This window comes from Camelus dromedarius, chromosome 9 (assembly GCF_036321535.1).
Source record: "Camelus dromedarius isolate mCamDro1 chromosome 9, mCamDro1.pat, whole genome shotgun sequence".
In the NCBI taxonomy this organism is placed as follows: domain Eukaryota; kingdom Metazoa; phylum Chordata; class Mammalia; order Artiodactyla; family Camelidae; genus Camelus; species Camelus dromedarius.
Window position 1 is genome coordinate 19234550 of NC_087444.1, and position 11705 is coordinate 19246254.

General features: G+C 34.3%; 1 protein-coding gene across 4 annotated transcripts in view; it reads right to left on the bottom strand.

Annotated features, from left to right (window-relative positions):
* The window catches only part of CSDE1 (cold shock domain containing E1), a 35353-nt gene that overhangs the window by 21858 nt on the left and 1790 nt on the right, over positions 1-11705 (bottom strand). For all 4 annotated transcript variants that reach the window (XM_031457872.2, XM_064488865.1, XM_010980713.3 and 1 more), the window contains exon 2: positions 6186-6578. The gene's annotated coding sequence lies outside the window, so the exon portion shown is untranslated. The remainder of the gene's footprint in view (positions 1-6185; positions 6579-11705) is intronic.

Genomic DNA, 11705 nt, shown 5'->3' on the forward strand with positions numbered 1-11705 from the left:
AATAGTAGGACACATTTTTTACCCAGCGATAAAAATTAGCTTTTATAAGTAGTTACTATGTATTCACAGGAGAGGCCTTGCTGAGTTGGTATGTCAGATCACATCACATGTCACACATTACTCATGTATTCTGAGGTAAGAGTGAAGACTCCAACAAGAGATCAATAGTGACGCCCTCACTCATTTACTTTCAGCATATTACAGTTTACATTTCCCCAATTAAGTGTACATACAAATTTAGCTATCCAGATTAACTAAACTGCCCTCACAAATAGACAAACTGTTGAAAAAGATTTCCATAGAAGAATCTTAGAAGATAACGTTAATAAAGCAATCACAGGCAAGAATACTGGGAGGAGACACCTCTAATCCTAGTACTAGTTCTTTTAACCTCCACATTGTGAAATAAATGACCATCTAATAACATCTGACAAGTCTGCCAAAACATTACAGATTAAGACTATGATACAGACTTATACTAATAGCAATAAAACACACAAATGCATACTGTTCTTTATATATTAATTTATGATAATATAAAGTTTTAAATTAAGCACTTATAAACTACACATCCAGACATACATAGTATTTCTGGTGAGGCTGGAAAGTTTCTGCACTATTAACAGGTAAGCTATTTTTATAGTATTTCTCCTCTTTCTTTGATGCACTGCTTTACAGTGCAAATGCAGTAATATAATCACACAATTTATAAATATCTACACATGTAAATATTGACTATACATGCTTTCCTTGCTAAACAGTATTATCAAATTAATACTGAAGAGCACTATTCCACATCATTGACTTAGGTGATGACTTTCAAGCTGTGCTTTTTCAGGTTTAAACTGTAGTTCTTATCACCATACAAGTAAGAATGCTATGATATGATCTGCAATATACAGGCCAGGAAGGTGCAAAAACTACATTCTGAAGTCCTCAGTCCTACTAGCCCTATCTGTAGGTAGGAGATAAGACTCCTGTTTTTCTCACCCTAAGGGAAAATGAATCAGAATCAGAAGGGATCTGAGCTATCATTTCCTTGTAAGGGTTCCCTAATGAGGGTACTGGAATTTAGGCTGTATTACCTGAATCGTATCTCACTTCTAGACGAGCACATCAAAACAGAATTGAAAAAGAATTTTTCCTTTCTCCTAGCATCTTTACTGACTTAAGTTTTTTACTCTAGCTTTTATCCATTTGGGGGACTTTTTTAAAAGGGGAAACCATATACTACTCAAGCAACTTTAGATAAGACAATATGCTAACACCATTCCCTTAAAAGAATTCCTAAATTTTTCTTAACCAGCACCATTAAGACTAAAGAAGTACCATTAAACAAAACGGATGCTCACTGAAAACAAACAAAACCACCACATGATTACGTAAAAAGTGCAATGGAAAAAGTAGATCGCTCAACAACAGATCTTTGTTTATAAAAAGATAAAGACAACACCAGAAAAAAAGGGGAAAGGGTGTGCGGAAGGAATGGACCAACATGTAAAAGTTATTTGGCTTTTTTTAAATAGGGGGGAAAAAATCAATTTAGTTGCTCATCTCACAACATACAAAAAATATTCATTAAACACCTTAACAAACATTAATTAAAAATGCATGTAGTTTTTGGAAGGAGGATTTCCTAGCTTTGAAATCAACAGAAAAAATGCAAAGGGTCAATATTTGATTATATAAAAAGTGTAAGCTGCAGGGAGGGTATAGCTCAGTGGCAGAGTGCTTAGGTTAGCTTAGCATGCAATCCCCAGCACCTCCATTAAAATAAATAAAATAAACCTAATTACACTCTCCCCAAATAAATTTAAAAAATAAAATAAAAAACTTTAAAAAGTACAAGCTTTTATATTCACATCTAAAGAGAACAAATGCAAATGTAAATATATGGGTGTATCTTAAAGAATTTAAACAAATCAGTAAGAATTAGAAACTATTAGAAAATAAGCTCCATGAGAGTAGGAACTTTTTGTTCAAGGCTAATCCCCAGTGTTAGACAGTGCTTGGCAAAATGCAGGCACTCATCTGTTTAATTACAGAAAGACATTAAGACAGTCTTAAAAGATCATTCACTAACTACACAACATATAAACTTCAATTTTGGCAAGCAAAAATTTTGATAAAACAAATTATTCATTTATCAAACCAAAGATAAAAGATTAAAAGATAAAAAAATTAAAAGATAAAACTACCAAACATAAAAGATACTGAGAAAGTAGGTTAAGAACGTGCTCATGTACTTTTACGGTGGTAAACTGGTATAACCTTTCTAAATAGTCTAGCAGCATGTACCAAAATGTGGAGCTGTTTTCCTTATTAATTCCACTGCAGGAAACCTATCCTGGGGAAGTGTGAAATGTGGACAAACCTATACGCAAAAATGTGTCACTGAAATGTTTTAGTAACAAATTCCTGGAAATAATCTGAAGTCTTAACACTGGTTCAAGAAGTCACAGTAATTTATATGACAAAAAATAAAATAACTCACAGTATGACTTCAACGGTATTTAAAAAAGGAAAGACTGGGAAAATCTAATTTAATGCTCAAAGATGAGAAAACACTTAGATGGCATTTTAAGTGCACAGAGATAAAAATGGTAAATGGGAACAGAATCCAGTACTGGCTCCATGGCTTGAATTCTTAACCACTGCCTTATACATTAAACCAGAACCTGAGTGCCTACAATGCATCAGTACTGTTCTAGGTTCTACTTCTATAGTAGTGAACAGAGGAGACAAAAGTCCCCATCCCAAGTCATTAACATTAATCCCCGTAAAAAAAAATTTGTAAAGACCCTCAAGTTAAATTTAATTCACTTCTAGTTCAAGAAATCAACTAAATTTCCCTGAAGAATATAGAACTTAGTCTTATTTCCCATACTTTTAACTTCTCTGGGATTGTTTCCTCATATGAAAACCGATGGCCTATGTGATTTTTGAATTCCCTAGGGGGAAAAAAAAATCAAAATTCTATGATTTGTAATTTCTTCTTGTAACATCACTGAGTTGCCCCCAGCCCCTGCCCCTTTCTAACCTACTCTGCTTGCCTCACACTGAAAAGGAATTAGCTTAGAAAAGGCAACCTAATTCACTATAAGAGTTTTAAAAAATGACTTTGTATTCTTAACCTACATATAATTTCCCTTAACTTCTTTTGTTCCTTTCAGTTTTCTGAATGCAACGTTTTTCATACTAATTGCTGTCTTCTGGATATGTTCTAAACAATTATTCACTAAAGCATATTTCACTATTATTCTTATTGTATCCTGACCAATATATATAGAGTAGTGAGTGATTATGTTTAGTCTTTAGAAACTTTGTATAACTTAAAAAAAAAAAAAAACCCTCCAGATCATTTCTTAATAAATTAGTAAAATCAGGTTTTCTCCTTTTAATTCTTCTAGAACTGATCATTTGCTAAGAAAGAAAAAACTAATCTAATGCTTTTAGATTTCTTTTGTTGGTTAACCTGGAGTTCCAACTTATAGGGATAATTTAAAATTATTAGCCTTTGTAAGCTATCTTTTAAGCATTCTATGTCCTTCCGTAATACCCACCTCACAGAGTTGCTGGGATGGTTAGGGTTACTTCATACAAAAACCTGAAGTGCATAGTACCTAAGTACAGACATAACTACTTATTACTAAATATTTTTTAAAAGTAGGGCAAGGATAGAATCTGGCAGCACATACCCAGAGAATTCTCTGAAAAATCAGTCCATTAGTCAACGCCTTTGAATGTTTATTACCCAATCTGTATTTCTCCAAACTAATCATTATACTATCATGAGATACTGTCAAATGGCCTTATAGAAGTATCTTTTTTTTTTTAATTTTTTTTTTTTTACCGGTTTGCTCCTGGACTTTTGCTAGGGATAGAAAGCAAGATCCGAAGTTCCCATACCTACCTCTGAAAAAACAATCAAGACTCTGGTCACAAGTCTCCATTAGCTATTTCCACACTTATAGCAAGTTACCCTGTTATCTTCTCATTTACCTGGGGCTTCAGTTTTCTTTTAATGTTCCTAGCTTTGCTTTCTTCTGTCACCTTAAACTGTCTTGATCAAAATTCTCACCAAAGCAATCAAGTCTATCTTTACATGCCAACCAAACTTCTTATAAGCCTTATTCTTCCTTGATATTTTTAGGGCCAATCCCACTCCTCAATATTTATTCACTCCTAATTATGTACTACTTTTACTGTTTTTTCCAGAAGTCTCTAAAAATCTGGTGTTCTAATGCATTACCAAATCTGTTTCCTTAACTGTACTCTTTTTAATTGGAATAATTCACAACTGTACAACAAGAACATGTTTTACTGTTAATATCTCCCACCCCAACTGTTATGTTTATAAATACGTGTATTAACATATACAACCTAACTTCTGACAGCTATGGGAGCATGTGGGTTTATTTATACATTTTAAAATGTTCATGTAATAAACACTCAGAAGACAAAAATTAGGCTAAACAAAAAGCCCTTCTGCTTTTAATCCATTTCTATAAATCATGTCAATGAAAGCTTTAGCATCTAGTCTTTTACCCTTTGAATAGTAAAGATAAAACAGTACAATTTCAATCTCCATTATTTTACCAATCCAGCACAATCGATGACAGTCAAAAATTATTTTTAAAGAGAAGGTAGAAAGGAACAAATAGAAAAAGCAAACAGTACAATGACCTTAATTAAGTGTCTGTTTATGGGTAATTTAAATAGTTATTAGTCATAGTTTTAAATTAAGGAATAATTCTGGTCCACAGTAAGATCATTACCACAGTAAGCTCTCAATCTTTAAATAAATTGGAGATAAAGGCTCAAGTGCTTCTTGAAACGGTGATGAAGCTTTTAAGATAACCACCTAGGAATGACCTGTTTTCATTCCCCATTTCATTTGATCAATGCAGCATTTTACAAAATGTTTATCAACTTCTTGGAATTATCTTCCTTAGCATTCTTTGCTGACTACCTCTATTCCTTTGAGCATTCTCTTCTTTGGTACTTCTTCATTTATTACCTATAAAGTGATGACTCCTTTTTGAATTTCAAACCTTTATTTCTGCTGATCTTAAAAAAAATCTAAGAACTAAAGATGAAAAAGGAAAACTGCCCACCACAATCTTACCTCTCCCAAACAGCCACTGTTTTAACATTCCAAACAAGAATATTTTCTCAACTTCGGATTACTATCTAATAAACACAACAGATTTCCACAAGTCCCTACCTGAACTTCCCTATTCCTATGAAAAAAAGTTTCTAACTTGGACAACTGGATAGACTAAATCAATTCCCTCCAGCCTCATCTTCATATGCAATAGGTCAACAGTTCTACCACTTCTACTATTAAAACACCTAGTGTCTACCTCTTCTCTCTGCCTTTACCCTAACTTTATCTTTCTTACACTCTGTCCACTGGTCTTAACGGGCATCCCATCCTTAGCCCATTCCTTAAAAGTGGCACTACTTGTCTTTTAAAGATATACTTCTGAATATGTAACCTTAAAATCTGAAGCAATAAATTATCTCAGATTTGAAATACAAAATTCATTAAGCCCTTGCTTATAAACATCTGGTGACCTTCCTAAAAAATGTCAAATAAAGTGGGCCCTTAAGAACCTGCCTCCAGTAAGCCTCCCTTTCCAGTTACTCTCTCTGTCCCACAAAACTGTACTCTCTACTGTTCATAATGGACTACTCAATATATACCATGTGTTTTCAGACTTCCTTGAATCTGCTAATTCTGTTAGCTCTATACCTCCACCAAAGACTCATCTCCCTTTAAACATAGTACTACTCACCTTCAAATTTCCCTTTCTTGTAGGCTTTCTTTACTCAAGGTTACCTCTAACAAGATTGTAAAAGGCACTCCTATCTGAAACTCTAACTTCTAAATAGTACAAATGGAGTTTTTCTAAAAGATCAATGAATCAAGAGATCTATATGTATTAATAAACACAACATTGGGTGAAAAATCCCAGTTCTGGCCATAAATACTGTCCTCATCTAACAAGAAGCAATAATTAAATAACCTAGTGTTGATATTTTTAGACTAATAGTTGAGAACATACATCATTTTCAGAATACCTTTAGAAGAGAACAAATTTAAATTTTATATTTAACCAAGAAATCAGAAAATCCAGAATTATAAACTGATTCTTGACAACAGGAAACTATAGACCTACCTCGCAGTGATAATCAAATATTGCACTTTCAGTAGTATTTGCTGATTCTTCTTTTTCAGCACACGTTTCAAAGAATGAAAGTTGCTAGTATTAAAAAAAAAGAGAGAGAGAGCGAGAGAAAATGATCTATGAAGCTAATAAAGAATACAACTGCTGCTGCACCGGGCAATCTCACAGCACAGCACTGAAGAAAACAAAGACTACTAGCAGCGTCGGGAAGTGCTCTTTCAAAGCTGTTGAGTAGGCACAAACTTCTTGTTTCAGATCAAGTGTTGTGTCTTCAACTTAAGTGTACTCTTCTTTGGTCTTGGTTGTTTCGAGGTTTGTTCCTTGCCTGATCTGAACTTGAAGCAGCAGTTTCAGGTGGTAAAGTATGTTCTGTTACACTTCATACTAGAGATAAAAAACAAAGATATTAACTATAACTTACATAAAAGAATCAGGGACAGATGGCAGGTGGGGGGATAAGCTCATTTCATTAACTTAGAATCAAGCACTACAGGAAACTTGGAAGCACACACATTTGATGTCATTTGAGCAATCTCTCAACTGCTAACAGGTATTTCTTTTGGTACTACACACTCAATACCAGAAATCATTTCATAGTCCTTACTGACACCCCTTCCCCTAAATAAGCTCTAAGTTACACAGCATAATAGTCAATTTAGTATAAGAGTTTTGTAATTATCTAGCACTGTTAGGTACTGTGGAGAATATAAAAAGTTCCTGCCATCAGTCTGTATTCTTGTTGAGAAGAGTTATACAAGGAGGAAAAAACAGAATATAGGATAAAATGCCAAAAATTAACCTGCTCAACTAATATCTGGATATGTACTGTGTCACATACTATACTACATACATTACTTATTATTTATTCACCACTGTCTGTGCCTCAAAGCAACATGGCAAGTATGATCAGAGAAGGCTTTTAATAAGAGGTGGAGTATTTCAGCTTAATTTGGAGAAAGGCAGATTTTTCAGAGAAAGAAAACAGCTGAGCAGTCCAGGCATGAAATATCACATAAACCAAGCCAGAGTATGCAACTTCTAAGTTCCTTCAGAGCAGAGATCATGTATATGATTTTCTATGCCTAGAACCAAGGGAGCTTTACTAGTAGCATGAGTGACTGTGGCAACAAGTATGGCTTGCTGTTTCAGAGGAATCAATAGACTAGCTAGGGCTGGGTTAAAGTGAAATGAGATACATAGTGTGACAGGTGCAGCAGAGCCAGATTATGAAGCACTTCAACTTGATATAACAGGAAACAGAGAACCTAGTTCTTGATGAAAGGGTATTAAGTCTTGAAATCCTATGAGAGATGACTTAGTGAAGGAAACAGACATCTCATTCGAGCTATTGCCATAAACAGATGAGAAATGTCTATAGAAGAGAAACAATTGAGAAGGGAAGAGAAATGAAATATATTTATAAACAAAACCTCAGAATTGTGCTTTGTATTAGCTATAAAAAATGATTACTCAGAGCTGATGAAATGACTTAAGAGTAGGAGAGCTCAATTCTAATCACACTGACGCTTACCAGTAAAATGCCACAAACAAGTTATATTTAATCTCCCTGAGTTTGTTTCTCCTATGCAAAATGAAAACTTATTTTATTAACAGCTGATCTGTAGCCACTGGTTTTATCTAACATTCCATGACTTTATACTGTTATTTCAAATATCAAATGTTACATTTGTCAGATCTTTTATTTGGATCATTCTATTACCCAGACTAGATACTCAGAGCAGTGGATCTCCAATCACTTGGGAAGCTTTAAGAAATACCTATGCCCACTCCCCCAAGAGTAATTAAACCTGCCTGATGTCGGGTCACTTCTGTAATGGTCTCTGAGTCCTCCCTCTCCACCTCCACACTCGATGTTGCAAGTCTTATCAACATTTCAAGATATCTTTGGTCCTAAATGACACCAAATTTTGGTCCAGGTGTCTGACACACCTAATTTCTAGTGTCAACCCTTTCCATTTTCTGTCACATAACACTACCAGACTGATTTATCTAAAATTCCAACTTCATCTCATTCATCTCATCTCCTTGTCCAAAATCCTCAGTGATTTTTCCAGCACTCTAAATGGGAAGTTCTTAATCCTGGCTGCACATCCTATCCGCCTGGGCAAATCAAAAAAAAAAACGAAAAACAAAACAAAACAAAACAAAAACAAAGCCTGGATCCCACCCTGAGATTCTAATCTAACTGGGAATAAGTCCCAGGCATTGGTATATTTTCTCCCCCTCCCCCACCCCAAGGTGTTTCTGACTTGCAGTCAGTGTTAAACAACCACCATTCAAGATGTCTCTATTCTACCTTACCAACTTTATCTTCTACTGCTGTCCAGTTCTTCTAGATAGGTGCATTTTCCTAACTCTTAAACACAAATCTTGGGAGATTCCTGAATTCTAGTCTTTGTGCATATGCATCTGTCCACAAAGATATATTTTGCCATCTTCAATGTGACCAAAAAAAAAAAAAGCCTTTCCTGAGCATTTCAGTACAGATTTAATATCTTAATTTTCACTATGGGAAGCATTAATTCCCACTGTCTGCATCATTCTTTTTGGAACCAAATCATTTCTGTACTTTACTTACTTCATGTTTATGTACCTTGTTCTTTCAATTATATTTCAAATTTCTGAAAGACAAACTCAAGTTTATTCCTTTATCACAGCCCCCTTTAGTACCTAACCCAGTATTGCTAAACTTAACCACAGCAGAAACTAATATAGAAAAAAGATAATTAATCTATAATAGGTAAAAGACACAATTCAAGTTGGCAAACAGTTCTACCAATGTTAAAAAGTTCTGGTTAACTGTATAAAGTCTTAATTATCCAATCAAGAAGTAACCTCTTCTTTTAAAAAATACCCACTGGACATATTAATAAATTGGCTATCCACTCATGCCAAAATTAACATTCATGGGTAATACTGACAAATTCTTTTGCTTTAACCTTCTGAACTTAAGTGCATCCCCTACATCCCCTCCAAAAGCTAGACACTTCTTAAGTCACATGAACTACAAAGTACTAATCAAAAAACTAACGATCAATTTAAATGTGGATCTGAGAGTCTCCCTGATTGCTAAATAATCAAATCCTTTTCCCTTTGCTCAGTAGGTGAACACTATCACCGTAAGTTAATTATCAACTATTATGTCACGCTGTTTTAGGAGTTAAAGCCTAATTCCTTTTACTTGAACTGATAATCCAAACAGTCATGCTCCATTTCACCTGTCCTAAAATTATGATCACCTGTTTTGTTATTTACTGTTTCCTCCAGTTCGCTACTTTATCTTAAAGGCCTAGCATAAGCCAGGCACACAGTAGGCATTAAATTAATACATGTTGAGCTAATACAATTATATGGTGTTAATTCATCTAAAATGTATCATATAACCCAGTTTATCATTTTGACAAATTATTCTCAAAGTCTGTACAGCATTCACTTGGGAAGAATGTTAATGAAATGTTAAACCAGCCTATAAAAGTCTTCACCTAACCCACTTTCTTCCGGGTACTTCTTCCTTTGAGAAAAGACCTAAATAGGTAGCATGGGACTGAAAAGGCTCTCTACTGGTAATTTTTATGGATAATATTCATTCTTGCCTTAATTCCCCAGTTCATATTTCTTGATGTATTAAATCAAGACATATCATACTTTTCTCTAACCTGTGTAACTTAAGTGCCTAATAGGTTTTAGTTCAGTTGTACTTTGGGATTTAAGGAAAATGATACAGTTTGGACAATTAACCACCTTAAAAGAGTCTAAGTCATCACCATGTTGAGTGGAAATTGCTGCAACTATCTTTTTTGTATATGTTTACTTTAGTAATAACAATTGTACTGAGTTGTTAATTACTAAGATATTTAAAATTATATACCCACTCATCACTTAACTGCTTTTATGTATACTAATACTTTGAAACAGGACAAATGCCAGGGCAGGAGGAAACTAAAGAAATGTTACAGACACAAAAACCAGAGAATAGTATAGATCAGCACTGTTTAACAGAAATAACAGTGCAAGCCATATCTGTAATTTAAAATTTTCTAGTAATGATAGTAACGTTGAAAGAAACAGGCAAAACTAATTTTAATTCTTATTTAACCAAGTAAATTCAAAATGTCATCACTTCCCACAGGAAGTGACTTTTTTTTTTAATTCCTCAAAATCCACAACACATTTCAATTCAGAATTGTGCACAGTTCAAGTGCAGAATGGTCACACAAGGCTGGTGGCTATCACATTGACCAGAGCAGGTATAGTGATGGTGGCACTGGCTTGCCCAATAAAGCAACAGTGTATGTAAGGCCCTTGGGCAAAGACTTTCACTCAAGGAGGCAGTATCTAGCAAACCTGACCATAGCAGGAGTTTGTACTTACTACATCTGAGAAGCAGAAGTGCAAATAACTGGCTATGTACCAGCTGTAACTACAAATCAATGGAGAGCCTACTGGTTCAATGTGAATAAATTGCTGGTTATTTTATTTTCAACTACACACTAATGTACTACTTCAGCATAAAAGAACATAAAGGAATGCTCTAAAAATAATCATTCAGTGTACCATATTCAGCTTAATACCCCTAATAAAAGAATGTAGCACAACAGAAACATGTCAGAATTCCTCAGGCTTGGCAGTACATACCGAAAAAAAGTTATGATTTACTTTGCTTTTTAACTAGGTACTCACACATGCAAGTGGAAAACAATCTAATACAAAGACAATGGAATTTCTTAAAATCCTGATTTGGCAGAAAGCATTTAACAGCAAGAAATGATGGGACTCAAGAAAGCAAGTCACTTTCACCACAGTAGTTTCAATACTGAAGACATTCTAGCTATTAAGTCTTAAAAAATATTTACAATTCTTCTAGCTGTAATTCTCTATTATGAAAAATCCTACAAGTTTTACAGCTCTCCATGAGACAGTCTGGGTCAAAGATTGCAAAGTAGTTTCCCCTCTGTTTTTTGAAAAGACTAAACTAAGAAGGCAAATCAATGTCTTGTATTTATTTAACAAGATCTCAAAATTTTTATTTTGTAATGCAGTCCTCAAATTCAACTCCTTAAAAATCTGTCCACATGGCCATCTGTTTCAACTACCTTGTGAGAAGTATGATCCTTACAACAATGTGAATGAACTTAATGTTACTGAACTGTACACTTCAAAAGAAGATTAAAACAGAAAATTGTTATGTATATTTTACCACAATTTAAAAGAAAATATGTATTTTAAAATGCTGTATGGCCCTGCATCGTGTCTTCAGACGGAGGCAGAGGAAAACAGGAGTGGGATAAAGCAGGAACTACATGTCAGCTTTCACATTCTCATTTTTGATTTGTTAGGAATTTACCAGAATTTTCAACCATACTCTAAAGGTCATACTTGTTAAGTCAGAACTTATTTACAAAAAGAGAAAACCTATCTTCTGTGCCTCAAATACTTTAGTTTTCAACTCAGCTGCTATAAATACTCATCTAGATGGTAAACATCCAAAGC